The sequence below is a fragment of the Suricata suricatta genome, chromosome 1, assembly GCF_006229205.1.
Source record: "Suricata suricatta isolate VVHF042 chromosome 1, meerkat_22Aug2017_6uvM2_HiC, whole genome shotgun sequence".
Classification (NCBI taxonomy): domain Eukaryota; kingdom Metazoa; phylum Chordata; class Mammalia; order Carnivora; family Herpestidae; genus Suricata; species Suricata suricatta.
In genome coordinates this window covers 189,975,242-189,988,448 of record NC_043700.1, presented here as the reverse complement: position 1 = coordinate 189,988,448, position 13,207 = coordinate 189,975,242, and the positions used below count along the sequence as shown (strand labels likewise).

Below are 13,207 nucleotides of genomic sequence, written 5' to 3'. Positions count from 1 at the left end.
GGACCCCCGGGGGGCTGGCCTTCCAGCAGCTCATGCCCAGTAGGAAGGAGGCCGGAAGCCACCTAAACAGACAGCCACAAAGATGGAGCAGCATTTGGGGCTACAAGCAGCCAAGGTGCGGGTCTCATTCCGATTTGGAAGGCAGGGTAGGGATTGCGGCAGAGAGGCCTTGACTCAGCCTTAGAAGCAAGCAGGTATGAGCCAGGCGAGGCGGAAGGAAGGAGAAATGGAGGTGCGGGGGCATTCCACCAGGGGGCTGCAGGTGGGGGGGGAGGGGGAAGGGAGGCAGGGGGAGACTGACCAGCAATGTGGCCAGGAAGGTGCAGGCGGCTGGCTGGGAAGTGACTGCTTGGGGGCAGGACACAGGAATGAGAAGCTGTGTGGGAGGCCAGGGCGGGTCCCGGGGGCCTGAATGAGTGCCAGGCTTTGGAGCCAGAGTCAGGCCTGAGGCCAGAAGGAGTGCGAGACAGCGAGGAGAAGGGAAGTGACAGTTAAAGCACAGGCTGGGCTGTGCGGGGACAGGATGGGGAGACCAGGGAAGGTGCTGGGCGACTGTCCAGGGTAAGGGTAAGAAGCCTGGTCCAGGGCAGGTATCGGAGAGTGGCTCTGGGCCCAGGAGAGACGACAGAACAAAAGGGGACGGGGACGCAGAGAGCGGCCCGGTCTGTGGCTGAGATAAGGTTGTGGGAGAGGGCAGGAGCCACATAAAGGAGCACGATGCTCCTTCCCCATTGATTCTGCTTATCTCCACCGTCATGCACCGGGGTTTGGTCTGTCCCGGCGCTCAGGCACTTGTTGAGCTGGGGTCCCCTCCGGGACCAGCCCCCAAGACCTGTCCAGCCCTGGCATGGGAGGGGCTAGTGAGGCATGACGTAGGGAGCCCTCCATGCACCCTTCATCCTGGGAAAGAGGTGTGATGTGGTCTCCTAGCAGCCTTTCCTGTGCTCAAAGGTCCACGTACTTGGGGGCTGGGGGGCGGGGATCACAGCAAAGGAGCGGGTGTTTAGGGGAACCTTCCTCTAAATCCCTGGTCAGACACTGGGGCTCCGGTGAGAATCACAGCCTCCTGGCGACATGGGGAGCCTGGACTGGATGGTGGTAAGTGCGGCCTCTGGGCTCCTTCACGAGGGAGGCCGGCACAGAGGGGACCCAGGGCACTCTGTAAGCCGCTGATAGATCCCAGCGGAAGGGAAAGCCCTTTATAAACAGGCCAAATGCCAGGGGTCACTGTCCAAGGTGAGGAGAGGCAGAACTGGGATTGCTTTCAGTGCAGACTGGGGTGGAAGTCCTCCCCTGGGCTCTCGGTGGTCCTGCCCTGGGCAGGCTACCAATCCCCAGTGAGCCCCGTTCCGGGGAGATTAAGGGAGAGGGCACTGTAAATGTTGTAGCAAGTTAATTCTTTGGAATTTCTCAACATCAACTACAAAAAATGGCGTGGGAGGGCATGGCTCCATCACACCCGAAAGGCCCAGGGAGAGATTCCGCAGAAAGCGCTCACCTGTCCAAACAGAAGTTACTGTGGCCGAGGGGGGGCCCGGGGCGGGGTTCGCACCAGCCAGGACTCAGGGCTGCCCCTGCTCTCCCCCTACTTACTTAAGAGGAGCCCCGGGGGGAGGGTAAACGCCACACAGATTCTAAGTGGGCGGCGGGGGGCTTCGGCCTGACCCAGGGGCTGCCCCCTCCGGCGGGCCTACTCCCCCCGCGCTTCCGTAGCCCCACGGGTGTCCCGGCGGGCACCGAGGGCCGCCCTAGGACCCGCCGAACCTGGCGGCCGGCCGCGGGGGAAGGGCCATGACGGGGCACGACGGGACCGGCGCTCCGGGGTGCGCGGAGGGGTGCCTTAGACCACCCGCGGGGCCCCGTGATTCCCGGGGCGCCGGGCTGCGGCCGAGGGGGCACGCACCCCTGGAGGAAGACCCAACCCAAGCTCGGGCGGGGGTCGCTGTGGGCGTCGTTGAGAGGACGGGACCCCGGCCCTTTACCTTCTGGGGAACTTGCGGGCGCTGTTGGGGGCAGTCGCCCGGACGGAGAAACTGAGGCCCGGGACGGGCGGTGTCTGACTCTCTTTCCAGCCCCCTCTCGAGCTCCGAAGTACTCACCCGCCCGCTAGTGGGGTGCACGCGGCGCCGCAACGCCCTCGGGCCTCCTGGTCCGCCCTAAAGTTGCTCGCGTGGAGCCGGACGCCCAGGAGCCGGAGCAAAGCAGCCGGGCCTGAGCGATCGACTCCAACTGCTGCGAAAGCCGCGGAGCCTGGCCCTCCGCTGGAGGGGCGGGACCGAGGGTGGGGCCGAGGGCGGGGCCGCAGGCCGCGCTCCACTCCCGACGCAGCTCGGAAGACGCGGCTCCTGCTCGGTCCTCTGTGCGGCCGGCATGCCTGCCAATCACCCCGCGCCTCCGCCAGTCACGGCTCGCCTCGACTGGCTGCAGCCGACCGCCCCCGGCGCCGTGAGTCCGGAGCGCGCGGGGGGCGTGTCCGGCCCGCCCACAGCGAAAGTTTCCGAGTGGAGTCGGCGCCGGCCCCGCCCCATACCTTCGTGGCCCCGCCCTCTCCCCACCACCACCTTGACCGGGCCCCGCCCGCAAGGTGTTCAGCGGCAGAGCCAAGTCCCTTCACTTTATCTGTTTATTTTTTATTTTTTATTTTTAAATGTTTTATTTATTTTTGAATGACAGAGAGAGAGAGTCAGAGCATCAGCAGGGGAGGGGCAGAGAGAGAAGGAAACACGGAATCCAAAGCAGGCTCCAGGCTCCAGGTTCTGTCAGCACAGAGCCCAACGTGGTGATCGAACTCACGAACCGTGAGATGGTGACCTGAGCGAAGTCGAACACTTAACCGACTGAGCCACCCAGGTGCCCCCCATTCCCTTGATCTGTAACAGGTGGTCGGACCCTTGAACAAGACTCGGGACACCTTTCATCCACCACTCTGGCCCCAGATGCAGTATCATTGCTACTGCAATTATTAACAGTGGAGTGTCTGCTATGAGCCAGTGGCCTCCATTCAGGCCCTGCCAGAGATAGAGAGGGCTCCCTAGATACAGCAGTAGGGACAGAAAATATGGTACAAGTAACCAAGTGCAGCTTTTAGTGCATGATATTAAATGCAACATAGCACGCTTTTCACAAAGTAATTGTAGGATTCATTTAGGAAAATGTATCAGCCCTGAGTGGGGTGATGGAGGCTCAGGCAGTTCGGAAACCCTCTTCTTTCTGTCCTGTTCTATGTCTGAGAGGTATAGTTTGGAGATGGGGTAAAGGTCTAGCCTTAAGTCAGGCCCTTGGGAATACGAGGCCCTGGCGGGTGGCTCCCTTGGGCTGTGTCTGCTCTGTGTCTGGTCCTCAAAGCCAACCTGGGATGTCTGTCTTAGTTTCATTAAAGAAACGGCTCAGAGTAGATGCCCAGAGATGTGTGATCAGCATGTTGGGGGGAAAGGTCACAGATGGTTTTAGAGATGGATTCTATATACAGAACACACAGCCCTGGGGACTTGTGTCAAAATCTGCATGGTTCACATCAGTCACCTCACCTAATTCTCTAAGGCTGGCCCTCTGTGTGCCTCCAGTCCCCTCTAAGGCTGGGAGGCTCTCGGGGGAAGGGAGAGAAAGGGCACAGAGCAGCACCCATTCTGCCCCAGGTTCAGTTTGGGGGGTTCGTACATCGAGGTTTTCCACTACACCTCTGCTAAAGGTGGCACTGAGGCAGGTGGCCGGGGCTTGCTTTTATCCATGAGAAAATTGAGAGGTGTGGATACAGGTATTTCTTGCCCAATGTCACCTGGAAATATCTTGCCTCTTATTACAGAAAATTTGGAGAATTACAAAAGGTAGGAAGAAAAAAAGAAAATCATTCAAAGATGAGTACTGTTCATGTTTTGAGGTCTATGCATATTGAAACAAGGGTTTCTCGGGGCGCCTGGGTGGCTTAGTCGGTTAAGCGTCAGACTTCGTCTTGGCTCAGGTCATGAGTTGTGGGTTTAAGCCCTGCATCGGGCTCTGTGCTGACAGCTCGGAGCCTGGAGCCTGCTTAGGATTCTGTGTCTCCCGCTTTGTCTGTGCTCCCTCCAACCCCGGCTGCTCATGCACTGTCTCTCTCTGTCTCAAAAAAACAAACATAAAAAAACCCTGCTGTTAAGAAACAAGGGTTTCCCAAAGGCCTTGTGATCATACTGCATGTGTGTGCACATGCCTGTTTCATTAGGACAAAATCTAGAAACAGAAGCGCTGATCCTGATAGACTTTTTTGGGTCAATCAGCTACAGTTTTACCAAAACGAATGTCTCCATATTGTCTCCAGGTCACCGCTGAGGGGTGCACACCTGCGTGGAGAATTTCTGACCCCTTTCCTACCACAGTAAAGGAAAAATGGCCTCATTGCCTCTGTAATCCACATTTCCACAGTCACTAGTGTGGCTAGACTTTCTTTGTTTCTTCATTTTGAAAAGCATCTCCTCCCCTGTTTGTCTATTGGGCTCCCTAGGCTCTTGGAAAACCCAGGAAACGAGTGTCTTTTATTTCCAGTCTACCATCTTTACTGCCTGGCCTCTCCTTCAGCTCGCAGGATGGGGGGCACAGGATTGGGGGGGGCTACCTGAAGGCTCGGGCAGCCGGTCCTTGGGAGCCCCAGCCCTCCTCACGCCTGGGAGGCTGGGAGCAGACCAGCCCCCTCCAGGACACGGGAGGGCCTTTGTTGTCTACAAGGACACAAATGGCTTGTTATCAGTCCCTACTGGCTGGCCACCGCCCAGGAGACCACCAGGGGCCTGACACACAATCACAGAGAAGCCAAGATACCCCCAAACCTTTTGAGGGGACTCGATAAGCAGAGGGAGAGGACAGGTTGAGCAGTCCCTCCTGGGGAAGGCTCAGGGAAGAGAGAAAATGAAATTCAATAGAAATGTCTGAGACTGCCCAGGCCGGGCCTGCAGCCGCCTGACACGCCCCCCACGGAGCGCAAGGCCTTGAACGTAGGCAGATTGAGAAGAACCACCGAGTCGAGGGAAATTAGCAAACGGCAAAATAACACGGAGCAAGTGCCTTAGACAAAGCACATAAAAGTCCTCCAGAAGAAAAAACAGGGCCGCAGGGCAGTTCTAGGAGGCACTGCCCGGAGCCCCAGAAGTAGTTGGTGTGGGGAGGTGGCGGGGAGAGGGAAAGAAACGCAGAGGAAAAGGTCTCGGTCTGAAGTTCCGCTGTGAAAGCTTTAAGTCCAAGAAGGGAGAATGGCTTGCAGAATTCCAGAAAGAGCCATTTGCATCCGAAGGCAGGAGAATCATCGTCATGCCCATTCCCAGGGGCCTTGGGAACAACGTCCTGGGACTCTGATGATCTGATCAAGGTACAGGATGGAATTCCTCTGTTGGGGAATCAGAAAGTATCCCGCACCACATGACGCAGAGAGGCTCCCTTTTACCCGGGAAAACCTCTCCCCACCTCCCCTCCCTCCTCCATCGAGAAGGATCAGCTACAGAGGAGAGGAGCCCTCAAGATAGAGCAGAAGCAGGAAACAGGAAATGGTGGTTGGCGGTGACCCTCACAAGATATGTGATTGAATCTGACCATGCCTGGGATTAGGTAGGATAATTGCTAAGTAAGGATTCTTGAAGCATATGCCATCAGTGTAGGGGAAACCGGCATTCCTCTGGGAGTAAACACAATGTCAATCTCAGCGTCCCCCCGCCCCCCGGACTTGAAGGAGAAAGGGGTGTTGTGCAGAGGTCGGACATCATGAGATCACATCTGATTGTGGGGACGGGGGAGGACCCGTTCTGGCGCCCCCGCTGGGGGCGGAGGGAGCAGGAAAGACGCAGTACCGCTGTCACCGTTTACTTTTCCTAAGTTTACAGGGGCGTATCCGTTTAATTATGACTATCAGGAGCTGAAAGAGGAAAGACGCAGACCTTCTGCATGAATAGGTGGAGGTTGGGGGTGGAGAGAATGAGCAGGGAAGCAAAATGAAGGAAGGAGGAAAGGAGAAAACAGCAGCAACAACGGTGAGTCCAAGTAAACATAAAATGAGAAGAAATAAAACCAGCATAAATGAGAAGAAAGTCAACATAAAAAACAAAACCATGTTTTATGTTGACTTTCATAAAAAATGGGGATGGGCTGAATTTCCCATCAGAGGGCTCCAAGACCAGGGTAAAAGTAAAACTGTGAAGTGTGGTTTACAAGAAATGCCCCTCAAAGATGAGAAATAGAAGTAGAAAGTGCACAGCGATTGAAACTGAAAGTATAAAAAAATAACAAGAACAGAAAATGAGTGTTGTATGAAGAACTCAACACGAGAAGCATTTGCAAGAACAAAGAAGATTATGTAATTGTGCAAGGTGCAATCCACAAAGATTCAATAGTCATAAATCCGAATGTGCCAGAAAGACAGCAGCTGTGATGTGCAATATTTTATGTGATGTGCTACTTTACTTTTTTTTAAACTTTTTTTAAACATGTTCCTTATTTTCGAGAGACAGAGACACAGTGTAAGCAGGGGAGGGCCAGACACACACACACACACACACACACACACACACACACACACACAGAACCCTAAGCAGAGTCCAGGCTCTGAGCTGTCAGCACAGAGCCTGACATGGGGTTTGAGCCCACAAACTGTGAGATCATGACCTCAGCCGAAGTTAGACACTTAACTGACTGAACCCCCCAGGCACCCCTGTGATGTGCACACGGGCAAGGCCATGGTGCCCAGCTTTGGTCAAACACTGGTCCAGAAATTGCTCTGAAGATATCTTTTTAGATGAGAGTAACATGTGAATCGGTGAACACATTACTCTCTGCAGTGAGGGTGGGCCACATGTAATCAGTTGAAGGCCTTAAGAGAGAAAGACGGAGGTCCCTCGATGAAGAAGGAATTTTGCCGGCAGATGGTCTTCAGATTCGAGCTGCAGCACCAACTCTTCCCTGGGTCTCCAGCCTCCATCTCGCCCTGCAGACTGGCTTTGCCAGGCCCCGCAATCACATGAACCGATTGCTACAAGAAATCTTTCTTCCTCTCTCCATAATGTGTGTGTATGTGTGTGTGTTGGATGAATGAATGAATGAGTCACCCTGTGCTAGGACCTCACAAGCAGCTCTCTTGTGCCTTCAGGCCGGTGTCCAGGCTCTTTAACGTGACATCTAAATATGCCTCCCCCACTTCAGTCCGTTGTCCCACCAGCAGCCTTCTGGTTCCCACCTGCTCTCAGAATCTGCATTGGCGCTTTTGCCCCACTTCCTTCTCTACTGCTGTTTAAGCCCCTTCAATATACTCAACAGATACTTAGTGACTTCCTACCGGTTCCGAGCGTTGGGCTGCAGGCCAAACCTCCAAAGGAAAGTGAACATGGAGCTTGGTGAGTTCAGTTGGGGGCTTTTTCAGACCGTCAGTGCACCGGCCCCGCCAGTGGGCCCTAGCTGGAACCACAATCACAGGTACCCTTCAGGAGAGAGGCAGGGGCAGGCGGGGGGAGGGGGGGTGTCCACCATACACGCAGAGAAGATGACATGAAGATGGACCGGAGATGTTGGCCTTGAAGGTTGGAGGGATGCCGCCATAAGTCAAGGAAAGCCTGTAGCCCCAGAGGCTAGGAGAGGTAAGAAACGGATTCTCCTTGATTTTGGCCTGGTGATGCCGATTTCAGACTTCCAGCCTCCAGAATTGTGACAAAATACATTTCTGCTGTCGAAGCCCCTGGGTCTGTGGCAATTTGTTACAGCAGCCACAGAAAACGATGTCATCGGTGATGTGTCCCAACTATGGTCCTGCTATCCCCTGCTGTCCACCGGGGTCCCACAGATGAGCTCGGGCGGGGACAGAAACTCCGACTCCTGGCAGGCTGGCGTGCGGTAAACGGAACCAGAGGACTGAGCCAATCCCTTGGCATTCAAATCAACGTTCATCAAAATCAAGGAACCAAGGGGCCAAACAAATCACCCTGCGTGGGTCCCAGGAGGCTAGGCCTGTGCCCCTGACAGTTGAGAAATGTCCTTCAAGACCAGCCTGAGTGGTCCAGGGTCTCTGTGCCCTCAGGGCACCTGCAGCACCCGACCTAAACTCTGAGTGTGCGGGCCACCGTGCCAATCATGTAAGACAGTGTGCGGGAGCTTGGCGGCCCCATGTGGGACTGCCAGGAGGTGTGGCTGCAGGACCGCCCTCACCAGCATCACTTCCTACCGGCCCCCCCCCCTCCCCGGGGTAATTACTCCCGCTGGGGAGTCTCTGACCTTCGGGAAAGTTCGAGACCCATGACCCTGGAGCTGAGTGGTTTCACTACGGATCTGTCCCTGGGCTGGCCACCCCTGGCCTCCTTCAGCGGGACCTGGGTTCGAAATGCCGAGCCCCCCACACCTCCTGAGTCAGGATCTACGTTTCAGAGATACACCCCAGGGATCTGTGCAGACCTTCAAGGTGGAGGGGGCCTGCTCTAGGCGGAGGCTCTCGGGCAAGTACAGACAGCAAAACCGGAAGTGTGGATTCCTGGAGAGACCGGAAACAGAGGGACCAGGTTCGGAATTTCACCAGGTCTAGCGTGTGCTCAGGCCGTGCTCCCACTGTAGGCAGGGTCGTTCCCAAGCCTCCTGGCTGGAGGCGGTCTCACACGCCCCAGGCCACATTTAGGACTGGAAGGTGGCTGCTGTTACCTCGCCAGGGATCTGCCTAATGCCATGGCCAGACAGGTGGCTTCCCTCCAATCACATGGCTGGTCAGTGGCTGAGCCTCTGGGCTCCCAAGACTTGTCTTCCCCTCCCTGTATCCCTCCACCCACCCCATGTCCTGCCGGCAGCACCCCCACTTTCCTGTGTTCCCCGATGGCCGGCTTGGTGCTGGTCACGCAGCTCTGTGTCACCAGGACTGGGTGCTACATCAGGAGCTCCCCCCCCACTCGTCTACACCTCCACCCACCCCCAGCACACCCACACATTGCCTCGTGGCCAGGCAGCTGAGTCCCCCGCCACGAGTCTGAGTCGTGATTCACTCCTGTCTGAAGGCAGAGAGTTAATGCCGCTTAATGGCCTAGCAATGAGTCACCAAGTACATTGTGAAGTTTCACTTGGGCAAGAAGAGCCTTGAGGAGGGGGAGGTAACTGCGAGGCAGAAGAAGGTTGAATGCCCTGCAGGGGGGAAGCGCTTTCTCCTCCTTTCCTTCACCCCATTGACACTCTCCCTGATCCCCAGTCGGCCTTGTCCAGACACACGGAACCAGCAGGACCCACACAGACAGGTGCACACATTTGCAGGGGCTGAGAAGTCCCATGACCTGCCGTCCGGGAGCCGGGGGCCCAGGAGCTGGGGGACGGTTCCAGACCAAGTCAGAGGGGCGGGGACCAGGACCACTGATGGTGTCCGAGGGCAGGAGAGGAGGGATGTCCCAGCTCAAGCAAAGAGCACCCTTGCCCTTCCTCCGCCTGCTTGCTCTCTCGAGTCCCTGAATGGATGGGAGGCTGTCCCCACCCTGGGAGGACACGCTGATCATCTCCTGATGAGGAGATATCTTCACACACTCAGAAACGGTGTCTTACCAGCTCTTAGCTGGGCACCACTTGGCCCAGCGGAGTTGACGCAGGAGCTCTGGGGGCTTGGGTTGTGTGTCACCAGCAGCTGCAGTGACAATGTTTGCTGAGCACGGCCGTGAGCCTGGCACCGCGCATCTGTCATTGGATGCCCAGGCCACCTTACATGAGTGACGTCACTGATGGACGGGGGTGGGTGGGGGAGGGGCATGGGGAGGTGTTCTCTGAACACCTGCTGTGAGCTGCCTCACCCACCACCCTGGGCACCACGGCAGGAAAGAAACACCCGGCCTCTGACCTGGAGGGGCTGATGGGCTGGTTTGGTTCAGAAGCCAGACCACCACCTGCCTACCAGCTGGCACAGGCTAACCAGGGAGAACCCTGGCTGGCCTGCGGATTCCTGACCGAGGGAGAAATTGTTGCAGCTGGCTGCAGTGGTCAGGGAAGGCTTCCTGGAGGAGGTGCCCACCTTTTTTTGTCCTTCATCATTTGCTTGTGTTTGTTTATTTTATTTTTTTAATATTTATTTTTAGGGGGGAAGGGCAGAGAGCAAGGAAGACACAGAATCCGAAGCAGGCTCCAGGTTCCGAGCTGTCAGCACAGAGCCCGATACGGGGCTCTAACTCATGGACTGTGAGATCATGACTTGAGCTGATGTCGGTCACTTAACCAACTGAGCCCCCCAGGCGCCCTTTGTCATTGTTTTTAATAAATTTTATTTCTTAGAACAGTGTTAAGTTTGTTGCAAAATTGAGTGGAAAGTAGAGAGAATTCCCACAGACTTCCTGCCTCCCAGGACGCACATCCCTCTCCACCCTGCACCACAGTGGTACGTTTGTGACAATCAATCGATGAACCTGCATCAACACATCACAGTCGCCCGGCGTCCTGAGTATCCGTCACGGCCCTCCTCGGTACTGTACGTTCTGACAAATGTGTCCTGACACACACCTACTGTCACAGCATCATGCAGAGTCGTTTCTGCCCCTAAAAATCCTCCGCGATCGGCCTCCCAGCCCCCAGCAACCGCCGACCCCCCTGCTGCCTCCTTAGGTCTGTCTTTGCCAGAACGCCGTGCAGAGGGAGCCACGCAGTGCATGGTCCTCTCAGGTCACCCTCTTTCACCCAGCCATGTGCTTCCAAGTTTCCTTGATGCCTCTTCCTGGCTTCCTAGCTCATCTCATTTCAGTGCTGAATGACCTTCCACAGGGTTGATGTCCCACTGTGTATTTGTCCATCACCTGCCGAGGCACCTGGGAGGTGCTGGTTTTACATTGGAGAACCAAGCACCAGGGGGTCGTCAGGTGAGTCTGGCTCAGGTGGCTCACCGACCTCCCTGAGGGTCACCCCTAACACCCCCAACACTTTCAGGTTGTCAGGACGGTCCATGCATTAACTTAGGGGGAAATGGCTGGCGCAGTGGGGCTGGTGGGTTCCAGTTCCTTCCATGGCACAGCAGAAATCACTGCCCCTCCCGACTGAATGGTTCCTATACCTGGTGGCTCATTAAATCTGAACGAGGACCCTGGGAGGCCGGTGTCACCCCCAGGCAGGCAGGGGCTCTGAGAGGTTGAGGGACCCGCCCACGGTCTTGCTGGCCTGTCGCAGCCCCTGCAGACCCCATGTCCGAAACCCAGCGAGCTCACATGGTGGGGGACTGTTCACAGGGCTCGAAAGCACACACAACTTGTGCCACGAAGCGTCTCCTTGGAACAAACACCCCAGGGCGTGGGCTCCTGCTTCCCCCAGCGCCTTCCTGCGGGAGAGAGGAGGGCGCGGCAGCTCCTCCCTCCTGTGAAACGTGCCTTCAGTCCCGAGTCCCAGCCATCATCGTGACAAAACCCGCAACTGATGGGAGAGAGGACTCTTGTGCACTTCGCCAGGAAACAATAGAAAAAAATGTAGGCATTTCAGCAATCCAGAAATGTCAGAGGGAGGCGAAAACAACCCACTCCCAAAAACCCTCCCCAAGACTCTTCCAGAAGGTGAGCAGAGGAACACAGGCACGTGCTGCCGCGGGGACTGAAGGGAAGAGCACTCTGCGGTTCGCGGGAGCCACGTGGACAGTTACGGAGAAGAGATGCTGCTTTTGAGGATCCCTAAGAATATAAATTACCCAGGAAACTTTACTGTGATCGCAGATCATTGTTTTCCCTAAAATTTCCACACAATAGAAGTGGTCAGGCTCTGATGGCACCTGGCTTTGGAACACGCCCAGGAAGTTCCGGGACAAGACCGGAGAAGGACCCTGGGGATCATCCTGGCACGCGCTGTGGGACTGTTATGTCACCGTGTGGGGCAGGAAATGTTGCATGACTTTGTTGAATTGAACATTTTTCCGGGAGAAAACACTGTATCACTGCTTATTCTCAGTTCGGCTTGCTTTGCCCTTCTCCGAGGCGGGGACCACCAGCTGAGGTTCTCAGAACACATCTGCCCTTGGTCCCCTGAGCAAAGGGGAGGAGGGTCTGGCCTGACACGCGCACAGAGATTCACCTGGAGAGATGCAGGGGCCAGGCCGGGCCATGCCAAGGGCAGCGCACAGTTCTTGTTTTAACGAAGCTCTGTGTGAAGGCCGGGGGCAGCTGGGGAAAGGGTGACATGGGAACGAGGTCCGAAAGAAGAAGCAGAGGTTTGCTCTAGGAAGGGGGGAGTAGAGGCTCTCCTGAAAGAAGGCAGGGTAGGAGGGGTGCAGAGCAGGGGATCCTGGTGGATGTTTGGGGTGCTGGGAGCAAAGGGGGAGGGGGCAGGTGCCCACGAGGCCAGAGAGGGCCAGATGGGGGGCGTTTGGAAATGGTCTGATAGCATGTCGTCCCCCACACCCACTTGTGTGAATCCCCTGAGGAGGAGATTCTGTTTGACGAGAATCAGTGATCTCTTCCAGTGCACGAAACCACGCCCAGACCGAGCAGCCTGAAGCCACCGCTTTCCTTGATAATAAATCTGGGTCGGGAACTTGAGCAGGAGGCAGCTGGGTGGTTCTTTGGCTCCACGTGGCCACGGCGGGTGATGAGCGGGGCTGGGAGGTCTAGGAAGCCTTCGCTCACACGAAGAGGGTGTTGGGTGTCCTCCAGGTGGCCTCTGTCTCTCCACAGGGCTGCTTGGGCTTCCTGCCGGCATGGTGGTCTGGTGCAGGCTGACATCCTGCGTGGAGGGTGGCTTATGTTCCGGGGGTAAGAGGGGGGTTCGGAGGAGCGCAACACAGAAGGCGCCCATAGCATTTATCTCCACAAGGTTTTCACTGGCTCTTGTCCTTTGCACAATGGGAGATGCAGAGCGTGCAGCCACCTCCGTCTTCCCCAGCAAGGGAGCCCCAGGACGCGAAGTAGGCAGCCAGGCGTCACAGCTGAGGTGTGCCAAGTCAGAGCTCGAGTCCGGTCCGAGGGAGCCCCATCAGGGCTCCTTGTCTGTCACGCAGTCTGCAAAGGCATGTGGTTGTCATAGGGAACCGTTTCATCTGAAGAGGCGTATCGTTGGAAACGGAGCTCTGCTTTTCTCCTCCACTGGATGTCCGGGGACTTTTTAAAGAGTCTGTTTAGCTAAAAAAAAAGGGCAGGTAGGAAGACTTTGTCTTTTGTGGGGGGAAAAAAGAAACATGAAGCAATGTTATTAAGCAATGAATAGAAGGTAAAATGAACAGCATCAAATTAGGTAGGGCTCTCCAACCTTTGTCAAGTCACAGCACTCCCAGAACAAAGGACTC

At 56.1% G+C, this 13,207-nt stretch overlaps 1 protein-coding gene across 2 annotated transcripts in view; it reads right to left on the bottom strand.

Moving 5' to 3' along the window:
* The window catches only part of WFS1 (wolframin ER transmembrane glycoprotein), a 29,547-nt gene extending 27,299 nt beyond the window's left edge, over nucleotides 1–2,248 (bottom strand). For both annotated transcript variants that reach the window (XM_029948846.1, XM_029948851.1), the window contains exon 1: nucleotides 2,100–2,248. The gene's annotated coding sequence lies outside the window, so the exon portion shown is untranslated. The remainder of the gene's footprint in view (nucleotides 1–2,099) is intronic.
* Nucleotides 2,249–13,207: the final 10,959 nt, after the last annotated feature.